Below are 12,127 nucleotides of genomic sequence, written 5' to 3'. Positions count from 1 at the left end.
ACAGCTTGTCTATCATGGTGAGGAGCGTGAAAAGATTTTTCAAGGTTAAACCCAGAGCTCCTGCAAACATCCAAAGGTTTTCAGATACAGGTTCTTCTTCTAGTGAGTTAAAAAGCTTTAAACAAGACTTAGGTAGGTCTTTGTTGCCACAGTTTGCACACACATTCCAGCCTCCCCTTCCCCAGCCATCCCTGATCTCAACTCAGTTCTGCTATTTGTAGCCTGAACCTTGTCTCAATCCTTTCTATTTTCCTTGGCTCTGATGGCTAAAACTTAGTCCCCACCCACATCCCATCAACAGCCAGAAACTAGGAGGAGGTGTCTATATTCCTGAAGACTTAGTGTAGTTGGGAGACTTGGAGCAACCTCAAGATAACTCAGCAGCAGTAACTCCAGCACAAAAGCTATAGCTACCGTTATTAATAGGCTAATGGAGTGGTTTTCAAAAGTGGCCTGGACACCTGCACTGAGCTCTGAACTACCTCTAAGGAATCAGAATAAGCAAATTCTGTTCTTGATGAACTCAGATTATCCATTTAAGTTTCATTCTTCTCATGAGAAACACTAGGAATTTTCAAAATTGGAAAGACTGAAAACTACTGATGGTGTTTAGAGCACCCACACAGAAAGTGGGCCTCTGAGGTACAAGTTCACCCTCCAGGCAAAGGTATTCAAGCCTTTCAATTTTTCTGGAATTTAACTTCCAGGCTCTCCTGCACAGCGGTGTCTTCTTCTCTACATGCCAAACTTGGGAGGGAGAGCAGGGAAGAACAGACAACTCATGAAGCCTGAAGGGGAATGAGTAGGAGTAATTAGGGTTTTAATGCAGTTGGTAGGACACTCGTTTGGGTAACGTGACTCCTGGGTGAAAGTGCTGACCGCGATCACACAGTATCACCATGATGACAGTGTTTCAAACAGAAGTAGGCAGAAAGTCCTTCACATTCCTGGAAATATAAGTTTTAGACACTTTCTCTTAAGAGAGGCCTTCAAGCTTTAGTTTCTAATTAGACAGCTGTCAACGGTGGCTCAAGCCTTTAGGGCCCAGAGAGTGATAGGATTTTAAGGTAGGTCCTTTGCATATAATTTCCTTCTATCTCTACCCCTTTGGCACAGAGGATCTTTTAGACCGGCCATTTAAGCCATCTAGTTTTGCACAGGAAACCCAGACACTCAGCTTGGAGCAGGTTCATAAACCCAGCCAGAAAAACATCTCAGATATGACACCAGAGGCCACATGAACATTTTACGTCGGTATCTCAGACTGATTTGCGGGCAAATTCCTACACTCGAGTGATGACTGCCACTTATACCCCCATAGCATGGAGGGGCAAAGCATCTCGAGTGCAAATCAGGCTCCCTCTGCTGAGTTTTGCAGCCTGGAAAGCCAACTTGAGTCCCTAGCCCAGAGTTGGGGAATGGGGTGAGTCAACAGATTGGCAGCAGGGATGACCAGGGATTTTGGGCTGTGATGTGAGCTGCCTCCTCGATCTAATGTGCTTCACCCTTCTCCAGAAAAGAATCTGGGGAAAACTTTGCAAAAAGACACAATTTTTCCATTGTTATTTAAAGAGTCGAAGCCGTTCTTGCTTGCCTCTGTCTTGTGAAATCGGCTGAGGGAGAGCCAACCTTGTACAGATGTGTGACTGTTTTGAATGCTCACAACACTGCGTGGAGAACTGCATCGTGCTTTGGTCTCCTGGGTCAAAGGAGGGCCAGATTGAAGGGTGGAGTGAGGGAATTTCATGTCTTGGTTCTATAACTGGTAATTAAATAAAGCTTGTCCTCAGATATATTTCTGGAGCCACCCAGAATTTGATCTCTGCCTTTACACAAACAGCGAGTTCTGAGTGAGTTGGACGGGGATTCGGGATACATGGTCCTCTTCCCCCCTCTCCCTCTGGCCTCCTGAGCAGTAACTTCTTATGCCTGTATTTCAAAATACCCAGTTATAAAGACAGGGTAATGAAACTGAACACCCTTGTAAAGTGTTTTGAATTCTACTGATGAAAAGCCAGGTATTAATAACAAGTGCTAACATTATTACTGCAGGAAGGAGTTTTCCAAAAAACATCCAAAGATTTATGTCTACTTAGGCTTCATCAACTTTTATTCTAGATTAGCCAGTACATAGCTTGGCTTCACTTATACTGTAATTTAGACCCCTCTCGCCCTTTTAAACCAGTCAGCTGTTTAAAACTTTTTCAAACCTGTACCGTAAACCCATACCTGAGAAGACTCCATGCCAGCATCTTTTTTAGAAGAACCATTACCACTTCATCAGCTGCTATTGATCTCAACCTGGTGACGTATTTGTTTTTCTCTTCCCTGAGGATGTTATTTATGCCATCCAGTTCATTAAATAAATTGAATAGCCAGTGCTGGGACACCATTGCCCTGGCAGTTCTGAGAATGTGTTCCTTGTTGCGTCTCTGTCCCAGAAACTGCTGACCAGAGGGCAGAAACCCAGAACATGTGTATTAAATTATCTGCCTGCTTCACATAATCCCAATAAGCATTGTTCTTCTTTGTCTAGCATACTTCATCCCTGCCAGAGCCCAACAGACCTAATTTAGATTTACTATTGCTACTACCATTATTGTCATCATCATTATCATTATTATTACCATCATTATTCTCTTGGATAAATCTTATTGAACAATTTATGAAGGCAACTCTGGGCCGTGTGCATCAAAACAACCTCACAGTACAGGGCGAGAGGACCGTGATCCGTCTATAGCTGACCTTTATGGATCCTGGAGCCAAAATACCACTGAGCAACTGGGAAGGGTTCAGAGAGTAGCAACATCATTAAGGAGAACCTGGATGCTGGGAATAACCGAAAGAGCTGTGTACCTCAGTATCTTGGGCTGGATTTGAGTATACAAAGGATTTGTCAGTAGCTGGATAGCAAGGGGTTCATAGTTCAGTTGATCCAGTCTTGTAGACACACACACACACAGAGTATTTGGCTACAAAGATTATTTGCAAGCTGCAGTGGTCCCCAAAATAGTAAGAATATCCTTGCCATGTTCCCAACCAGAATACCTAATAGTTGTACCTTAGGTGTTAGCAAATTTGTCATCAATTAATGGTTGTATATTGATAAACATTGCAAAGTGGTTTAGACATAAAAGAAATCATGTCTGAAGTGAAACAGATTCTGGCTACAGGACTGTGAAGCCACTGGCTGTTGTTTTCTGAGAACAAGACAGTGCTATGTCCTTTTTTTGCCATCTGCAGTTAAGTTCAAGGCCGCTGGAGAGGTGGAGCTTAAATGACCATCCAGCAGCCACACCCAGATGGACTGGCCATCCAAATGTTGTGCCCTGTGGAAAAAAGAAAGGGGTTCCTTGGGGGAGGAAGTGCTTGTTTCATGATACTGTCCTTGCTGAACACCAGTACAAAACGATGCTCATAATCTCATGCAAATCTCGACCTCTTCTGAAAGGAGTAGCCCTAAACTACTCCTCACCCTCTGCAAACCTCTCACCTTCGGCACCTCTTTTCAGCTGGTCTTACAACACTATTAAATCATAGTCCACAAGAGGAAGCAGAGCTGAAAGTTTATCCCAGAAAAGAAAAGAAAAAGGTGAAAATTCACCAAGTAACCACAAAATGACTAGTGCTGACAGGAACAAGATGGGCCCTTGCACCAGGCAGGTCTGAAGGTGGATTGAATTTATATTTAGTTGTGGCCTTCGTTCTGACTTTTATTTGGGTCCCAGCAAGGATTTGGGAGGACCCCCTTAGGGTGATGTAAGTGGTGGTTACCTTGCTTCAACAGCACCTGCCAGTTCTCCCACCCTGGTAATCAAGTATATCTCAAATATATACAAGTCTGGGATTGTTTGGCTTTTTGGGTATTTTTATATTCACCCTCTTGCTTTACTTTAGGACTTTTTAAAGCAAGTATTGTGTGAAAATAGGCTTCAATGCTTCTGGCACTTTGATTCACAAGAATTAGTTTGACAAGCTTAAGTTTTGTTTTTCATTTTTGCTTTTGTACCGATGATGGCTTGTTTTTCTGCTTGGCAAAGTCCATTTTGCTTGCAAGGGGCCATGTACCGTCTGCCGATGAGAAAAGCCCAAGTGCTGAAACCACAGGTCCCATTGCTGCAGCTGCTGCTTACATGGAAATAAGTCTTGTGCCCAAGTGCGATCCTGTGTTTTATGGGCAGAAAATCTCAGTACTGTTAAAATGGAGCATGACTGATTTAGAAAAGGGATGGATGCCGCAGTGCCTGTCAGCCTGGGGTCTAGGCTGAGCAACAGCTCTTCTCGCCCCGAGTTGCTGTCATGCGCGCTTACATGGCAGCCTCCTATGGATGAGCTTGATGGGTCTTCAGTACACAAGGCCTCATCCTGGAAACAGGCGGGAAAAGGAGAAAAAAATCACCCAGGATTCATCTCTAGACTAAAAGTATGTGTCTATGTATTAGCATCATCACGTCAGCTTGGTGTCTAAGCTCCAATGAGAGCAAGCAGACAGCAGCACAGCTCTTCAGTTGATTAAATAAACTGAGTTCCATCCCTCAAATTTAGAGAATGGAGAGGAAAAAAAAAAACAACATTGTGAGTGGAAGATGAGAGATCTCTGCACATGACAGCTGATCTGAAAGAAAACATCCAGCTTTAGGAAATTCCTACGCAATAAAATTGCGACCCACTCCTCCCTTCTTTTTGCTAATTCAAACCTAGAATGTGTAGCAGGATCCAAAAAACTCTTCTCTTTCCTCTTATTTTCTTTACCCTCTTCTTTCCCAACTGCCTCCAGGGCATCTAACTGAAATTCATCTCTATTCAGTTCTGTTCAAAAAGCACTGCTCCATCCCAAGCAGATTAGCAATAAGGCCATCCATTCCCTGCCAGAAAGGTACTTTGATCTTTACAATGGCAGTCACAACTCTGACCCCTCTCCTGTGGCTGAGGCCACGTGCTATGGGGCACACACCGGTTTGACCCTAACGAGCAAAGAAGGGCAAACTGTGCACACTTTCCTCCTTGTCAACCACTAAATACCAAACGTACCCATGACCGTACAAGCTGGAGCAGGGTGTGTGCATGGCTCTTTCCATGTATAATTAATCAGTGTTGGTACTCACCTGAGCACCTGAAATTGCCCAAAAATGTGTGATCACGACCCCTCTCGATGGGGCCAGAAGCAATGACCCCTTCAGTGCTTGTTCAGTGGAGCATGTGGTTCTCCATCAGGTTCATACCACCCCAAAACAGGCAGTGTGGGACGTGACAATTTGCCCAGGAGCCTGTCTGTCTAGAAACAAAGTGAATATTGATGAAGGGAATTTCTTTCTACATCAGAATTCAGCTCCACAGTCAGATCATTGAGTTTGGTTTTTAAAACAACCGTGATTCCCAGATGAAATTATGGCATTGGACCCATTGACCCTGGTGTTAAGCCATCCGGCAGGGCACATGGAAGGAACAGACTTGACTGTGAACAAGCTGAGACTGAAAATTAGGTTTCCAGCCATCAATAGTGTGAAGTTCCGGGGATTTATAGGGACAACGTGTCTACATGTTTTTAAAAAGAGTGTGAAAAATCTATGGAAGGCACTGAATGAACTTGGTAGTTGATATTTGTCGTAGAGACGGACACAACACTCAATATCCAGTTACAGCAATTGTCCCTTTATTTTAGAAGCAGTGCTCTTTTATATCCTCTTAGCTGGTTGCTTATCTGTGCTTATATTCTAACATTCTACTTTTGCCCAATCCACTCTCACATCACACACCATTCAGCCAATACAATTGTTGATCACGCGCTGTTCATGCTCTGGGAAAAGCCAGGATGTTTGCCACCCCTTATCTTGTTTGCTCGGATCTTCTCAGGATTCTTCTGTCTCCTCAAGGGTACACGGGTATCTGTTCAGGGTCAGTGTTAAACTTGTATTTTGATCCCTCGGACCAGCCGAGGTCTCCCACAGATATTTATGATACAAGTGTTTAAGCACCTGATTGGGGGAAGACTTCAAAGAGTGAAATCCTTGTTGTTTGTTTATCATATTTGCTTATCACATAAATTATCATATTAAACTGATACCCCTGAGCTTCTACCAGTTCCCTTCAGGATGCAGAAAAGGACTTGCGCCCTCTTCATGGTTATCTTGGTTTGAAGGGAGAAGGACCTCTTTTTTTCTTCCCTGGAAGCATCCAAGAACTGCTACTGATAAACACAGGGCGCACTTACTGCTATTAACATCTTGCAGGTGCCATATGAATGCTCCTTTCTTACACATTCCTCATCAGGCCCATAAGCAATCTGAAGTCAAAAAGGCATTTTCTCCCCAGATCAGATTGGCAGTAAAAGTTGATTTATTTTTTTTTTCCAGTTTGTTTGTTTCCATTCCTTTTGTTTTCCTTTTATCTTCCTCTGAGATGTAGTCTGGATGTTTGGATTACCTTCAATGTTCCAGAGGTTCTACACCTTCTAGAGAGCCATGAATTAAGGGGAGTCGGAAGGGAGATCCAGCTGCATTTTGGAAGCTGGTCTTTGACCCCTTATTTGTGAAATAGGTCTCTGTCATTTGCCAAGCGTGTCTGGTGGGAAAGGTGGCCTCATGTCTGCACAGAGCTGTGGGAATCCTCTGGCACTTCAGGATGGATTTAGGAGCTGAGCAGGAGAATAAGAGATCTAAATAAAGCTTGCAAGCTGTGTTGCACCTCTTGTTCTGTCTGTGAGGCCAAGTCCACTTATCAGGCTTTATCGGATTTCTAGGAAATTATTAGGCCGCCTTGTCTTACAACCCCTGATACTTAATGGAACGAGGAAATTAGTTTATGTCAATTAGACAACGTCCACAGCCTGATGTCTCTGAAATGACCTATAAATGTTTTTTAGATAGGCAGAGCTTGTTCTTTGCCAAGCCATTTCTTATCACACTGGATGAATATCCCTGAATATGATCATACTTTTTCTTTCCTTTCAAAATATACAACAAATGTCTCACTCTCATTCATCTCAGAGATGATCCTGAGCTCGCAGCTCTTCAAAGAGGACACCTGGCAATTTTCAGGATTCATTTCTTCTTTGCTATCTTTTTTTTTTTTTTTTTTTTCAGAAACATAATTGCAACACACTTCCAAGTGGAAGAACATCTTTTAAAAGGGCAAGTACATTTTTCTACACTGCCTAAGCTCCAGATTGGATTGTTTATTAGAGATTTTCCTGTGTCTAAAACTCTGCACAGCAGTGGGGACTCCAGCTTGATGTAGGTAATCAATGAACGCTAAAAGCATACATGAGCAAAAAGAGTTTAGGTTTCCCTTTCAGTTTTAGAGTGGTTCTCTTTCTGCCTCCCTTATGTTTGAAGCCAAATAATAATAATAAAAGAGAATAACTGTGTTTGGACTACAAATATTTATGGCAGAAAAAAAAATATGCAACACAATTCCCTGTTTTAACAACATGGTTTACAATCATGTCATAGAGTGTTTGGCGGTCATCATCTTTTCACAGGGAGACAGCATCCTTTCTGTCGAAATAGGCAACAAAAATGGTGCTTCCATTGTTTGGTGGCAATGGTGTGAATCCCCAGCGATGACGCCATTCAAGTACATGAATCATTTTGTATGAAAGTATTAATTCTCATTTAGTGAATTCTCAACTAAAGATTTGGAAATTTCCATCTACTATTTTCTTTGAGACATTATTAGCACAAGAAATTGAGCGTTTGTCATTTTTTTTGTGGGGCAGAAACTATGAGAAATTTCAATGAAAAATATTGTACTGTTTTGTCTCAATAATTCAGTTGAAGAGAAACATTTTAACCTTCCTGAAATCGAAATGCTCTAGTTTGACTTGTTGAAAAGAACCTTTGTTTGGGTTTTTTTCATCATTAAACTGTGTTTCTCTGATGTGGTGTGTTAGAGCTAGAGTCTCCAAAGTGGTTTAAATGTTTTTCCTTTTGCAGGAGAAAGGTTTTACGGTCAGATTACATCTCTTGTCATGCACCAAGTAAAACTTTGTCAAAAGAATGCATGACTTACAGTAAGCACATGGTGAGCGAAGTCTACCAGTCAATTCATTCCACAAGAGTGTATGAGATTTTGAACTACAGCTCCCATAAAGCAATGCATTGATAGGACATTACTATTGAACTGATTGGAAATGAAATACCTCACACCAGATCAACAAAACAAAAATATTCCAATATGATTTACCTAATAGATATTAATCAGTACATTTATCGTCATCTTCAGGACATTTCAATTTTACAGGACTGCATTTTCTGCCTGGAAAGCATTTAGTTAGAAAAAAACTAAAACTCCCTATCTATTTCAGCCTTTTCAGGGTTAAGCTCCCAGGAAAGACTGTCAGTATAGGAACTATATCTAACTTGTTCTCCCAAGTAATGAGTGATAGGACAAGAGGAAACTGCCTCAAGTTGCACCAGCGGAGGTTTATTTTGGATATTAGGAAAAATTTCTTCACTGAAAAGGTTGTCAAGCATTGGAACAGGCTGCCCAGAGAAGTTGTGGAGTTGCCATCCCTGGAAGTATTTAAAAGATGGGTAGATGTGGTGCTGAGGGACATGAATTAGTGGCGGGCTGGGCAGTGTTAGGTTGGTGGTTGGACTCGATGATCTTAAAGGTCCTTCCCAACCTAGACAATTCTATGATTCTATGATTCTAACAGTCTATAGACACTATGGTTCTACATATGTTAGTTTTATGCACATACGTACATATGTATATAATAAGTGCAGTACTACAGGAATTATATCTATACATTTCTACTGCATCTGGCATGAGGCTATCACAATACTGAACGGAAGCCATAAACATCTCAGTAAAATACTAATTGAATACTTAAAAAGCCAAATTCCTTCCTCTTTACAGCCAACAATTTGGCTGTAAAAACATTGCTTCTTATTCAATGAACTTGCTTTTGCACCAGGAATGGTGTTACTTTTTACAAGGGCATGGAGTGATAAGACAAGGGGGAATGGCATCAAACTGGAAGAGGGGAGATTTGGATTGGATATTAGAAAAAAAAAAGTTCACTTTAAGGGTGGTGAGCCCCTGGACCAGGTTGCCCAGAAAAGCTGTGGCTGCCCCATCCCTGGAGGTGTTCAAGACCAGGTTGGACAGGGCTTGGAGCAACCTGGTCTGGTGGGAGGTGTCCCTGCTCATGGCAGGGGGGGGGAACTAGACGATCTTCAAGGTCATTTCCAACCTAAATGATTCTATGATGATTTTGTGATACTTAGGCAAGAAAAGGGACCGGAACTCAGCCTCATATCCTGGGCCGTGGACCCTCGAGTCTGAAGCTTGAAGCAACTTTGAAAGCTTTGGAAGCAGATGCCTTTTGATGACGGGAGAAGGCTCATGGTGTGAGGCACTGGACAGCTACTGGAATACAGTGTCCACCTATGGCTGCGCATGCGGTAGAGCAGCACAGCCAGGAACATTCGCCAGACACTGTGTCCCAGTCTAACTCGAGCCACAGTCAATCTGCCACGAGCTCAGGGAGGGGGAAAATAGCATCACCAGGCAAGTTCCTCTGAGGTCGCTTCATGCATAAAAAAAGAGAAGCTGGGAAGGTGGACAAGGGGATCCTGGTTACAACAGAGCGTCTGAAGTGTTTCTCCTTGAGCCCTGCCAGGAGCAGGAGAAAGTGCAGTGTTTTGTTCCTCTGCACAGAAGTGAGAGCATACTGAGGCTTGGATTCCCCTCTTAAAACGTATGAAAGTTCTTGAAAAAAAAAAACATACGCATACACAGAGCTGGCTGGCCCTTTTTTCTAGGTACTGGAAGTCAGACTGTCATCTGTGTCAGATTTCCTCTTGGCACCAGAGCTGGCTGGCTCTCCCATCCAAGACTGCTAGCCAATGGCAACAGAAAATTTATCATGACTTGACTTCTAATTGAGTTTGCCTCTTCTTTCTGCTAAAGCCACAGCAGGCTTGGTCTGCTGGTTGTGAGCGGATTTGCAAACGACACCCAAAATGTTCCAGGACAGCAAATCTACACAAATAGGGCATACTTTCTTCTGTTTTTTCAACCCCAGAAATAATAATAATAATAATACCCTGGCTGATTTATAAATAGAAACTGGAGAACCCTTTGGAATTGACTCCATATCCTCTTCGACTGGATGGATGCAGAGTTTATTCTTAATGGAAGCTAAAAATCTAGGAACACACCAGGAGTTGCAGCAAAGGAGAGGAAGAGGATAGGAAGAGGGGGTCCTGGGTGGGGGAAGATATTTTTATGCTCTGCCAGCTGCTGCTGCCATGGATGTGAGTGCCTGGAAAGAGGGAACAGAGATTTGCCAGCCAAAGGGAAGGGAGGAGAGGAGCAGGGGAGAACGGGAGGTGCCCTGAGGAGGCATTCAAGGTGAGGGAGCCCAGAAGGAGGAAAGGAGTAATTCCCTTGCTACAAGTCTACGTGTGCACGGCACATTTCCCAATACCAGGATTCCTTCTCTTTCTAGGGGAGGGGATGAGAGATGTAAGTGGGGAGAAAGGGAAGGAAGAAGTTTGCATCTAAAGCAAAGGGAAACATACTTGGTAAATAAATATTGGGGATATGCAGGCAGCAGGGTGATGTTTTACAGCATGGGGGAGGTGTCAGTGCAAGAAGTGAGAGGAGAAGGAGGATCTTGCAGGTTCAAGCAGGGGACTGGGTAACAACATGGAGAACCATAGTGTCCTCCTGTCCTCTACACCTCTGCAAGTTGTCCTGGTAAAAAAAAGGAGAGCAATGGTGTTACTGAGATGGCTGCAAAGACAGGAAGCTCTTGGACTCAGCATACTGGTCTACCGGGAGGTGTCCCTGACCATGGCAGGGGGGTTGGAACTGGATGATCTTCAAGGTCCCTTCAAGGTCCAACCTAAACTATTCTATGATTCTATACTGAGCTCCAAGACCTTCTCTGAGGTGGTTGAGAGGCAGGATGGACAAAGTGTAGAAGGAGAGGCACAACGTGCTGCCTAAGGTCATAGGAAAGGTTGGTGAAACTGAGCAGTATGCAGTCACACTGACATTTAAACGTGAGGCCACAGTACTTAGTTCCCATGCATGACCCCTTCTCCTTCCCTTTCCCATTTCATTATGTGGTAAACAAAACATGTCAGGCCCTTCTTTCTGGCCCTGAAGCCAAGTTACATATCATGACTCGTGTCCACACACAGAAACGCTTTCCTCCCCTTCCCTCTAAAAAAGAAAATGGCCACATCCAAACTGCCTTTGGGGAATTCCTCCTGGGTCCTGCTACCTCTTGAGCAAGGGATCTTCACAAGGTCACAAAATCATGTCTGTGCCTTTGTCCAGTCTACGCCTGTTTTATTTGCTAGTGGATGTGTAAGCGCTATGTCTTTCTTTCTGGGTTAGAAGGAGACAGTTGCGTATGTGGTCTCCCTGAGACAGCAACCCAATTATTTCAGCTCAAAGGTCTTCCAGTGTTTCACAACAAAGAATGAATGAATACCATTGTCCTTATTTTATGGGTGAAAGCCATCAAGGGTAAAGGGATTAAGAGACTCACTCAAACTATATAAACTGTAATTGATGGAACAATAACTAAGACTCACATCTCTAGACTCTTAGACAAATCTTTATTTATTCAAGTATGTAAGCACTTCTGTCAGCTCAGTGTTTCCCTCTGAGCTTTAATAAATATCCAGACTGAAATCATAAACTTCCTTTTTTTAAAAAAAAATAAAAATAATTGCTTCTCTGCCCACATCCTTCATATAAATAAGGATGCATGTTTGCATGGTTACGTAAGATTGAGAAAATTCCACATAGCAAGCTGTACTTTCTCTCATGAGTAACAAGTTGCTGTCCTGTTCTCTAAAGCTTTGGTATATGCAGTCCAAATGCAGAGCATTTAAAATAATGGACCTTACTTTATGCTTGCAAGAGGAAGATGTGCACAACGCATTTCCTAGGGCTTAGCTGACGCTTGATAACCTGGGACATAGTTGTGGCAAAATGGTTGATGATGGGGAAAACATGTCCAGACCCAGCGAGGAGCAAATAAATCATGGTCACCAAAACGATCTGTGAGAAGCCAATTTTTGGAATGTCTAAGATAGGGCAGAACTACAAAGCCAAGGTTTTTTGGGATTTCATGTGAATTATGAGAGATGAGAGCAGG

Source organism: Charadrius vociferus, unplaced genomic scaffold (genome assembly GCF_000708025.1).
Source record: "Charadrius vociferus isolate BGI_N301 unplaced genomic scaffold, ASM70802v2 scaffold12, whole genome shotgun sequence".
Classification (NCBI taxonomy): domain Eukaryota; kingdom Metazoa; phylum Chordata; class Aves; order Charadriiformes; family Charadriidae; genus Charadrius; species Charadrius vociferus.
This window is presented reverse-complemented; position numbering follows the sequence as displayed.